Source organism: Aplysia californica, unplaced genomic scaffold (genome assembly GCF_000002075.1).
Source record: "Aplysia californica isolate F4 #8 unplaced genomic scaffold, AplCal3.0 scaffold00930, whole genome shotgun sequence".
Lineage (NCBI taxonomy): Eukaryota > Metazoa > Mollusca > Gastropoda > Aplysiida > Aplysiidae > Aplysia > Aplysia californica.
The window spans coordinates 269652-270889 of NW_004798200.1; the positions used below are offsets into that span (position 1 = coordinate 269652).

The 1238-nt window shown below is 43.8% G+C and overlaps 1 protein-coding gene across 1 annotated transcript in view; it reads left to right on the forward strand.

The window, feature by feature from the left end:
- Window positions 1-35: 35 nt before the first annotated feature.
- Window positions 36-1238, forward strand: part of LOC101851157 (probable basic-leucine zipper transcription factor F) — a 6844-nt gene continuing 5641 nt past the window's right edge. The window contains exon 1 of the mRNA XM_035972962.1: window positions 36-351. The gene's annotated coding sequence lies outside the window, so the exon portion shown is untranslated. The remainder of the gene's footprint in view (window positions 352-1238) is intronic.

Below are 1238 nucleotides of genomic sequence, written 5' to 3' on the forward strand. Positions count from 1 at the left end.
GGGCTGTGGGATGTGAGGTACTGTGAGAATCGCAGTGAACAGCCAGCTTGTGAAGCTGAACCTCCTGCTGGTGACCGACTCACTCGCCGCTCACGCACTCACACACACTCACTCACTCACTCTCTCTCTCACTCACTCACTCACTCACTCACTCACTCACTCATACTCTCATTCATACTCTCATTCATACTCTAAACCTCGCCAGGTTGGGGACACGTCGTTATCGTCTGTGACAGTGCCGACTTCTCTGGTGTTGTGTGAAGGAAGTGTACACCTGGATTGTGTGTCTGTGTGTGTGTTCTGTTGTGGTGACGGTGTGTACGACGACAGTGATCACCGACCGAGAGTTGGGTACTCCTGCATGGATGTTTCCTAGTAGATTGGTATTTATTCACTGATCTCTTCCGCTATTTATTTGCCAGCTCGAATTTTTCTCGTTTTCTTTTCTTTGTGTGGGTTTTATTTTCTTGATTGGGGGAGGGGGGTTGTTTTATTATAATTTTATTTGTTTTGTTTTTGTTTTTTTAAGGGGGGGTTGCTTGGTTATTATTTTATTTATGGGGATTTGCTTGTCTTTCAAAAATAATTTATATGTTTTTATGATTTTTTTCCCCTAAAAGTTTGTCTGCTTTACAATCCACACACAGGCATATTATGTGTTGTGATGGTTACACTCTTTGCCGTAGCATGCAAAAAAATATTTTTTTAAAAATAAGAATGAAAAGGTAGAATTTTTTTTCTAATTCTTTGAGTTTGATTCTTCCACGGGGACATATCTTTTTCATCGAGAATACATATGTATTTCTCTTTTTGTCCGGGATACTGTATCTCGCAGTGTTTCAAGGAGCATTAAACTAAATAATTTCGTCCCTTTTCGTATCCCACTCAGGGCTGTTTGGACCTAATTGGAGGAGAGTGGAAGCAGTGCGCCTCGCCACCTTAGTGAAGGAAACTTGTCGGACTGGGTCGTATAGTAATTAAATATTGACCGTCAATCTGGTCATTTCCTGTCTCCTCACGCCGTCCCCTGGCGGCTCACTGTTTGCTCGGAGTGGGTCATCGTTTGCCGCGCTCAATTACTGAGGTACTTGTGATCGCCGCATACCGAGCCACGCACAGACTTGACACAGAAGTACTCTGATACTGTCGACCGGACTCTGTCTGTCTGTCTGTCTGTCTGTCTGTCTGTCTGTCTGTCTGTCTGTCTGTCTGTCTGTCTGTCTCTCTGTCTCTATGTG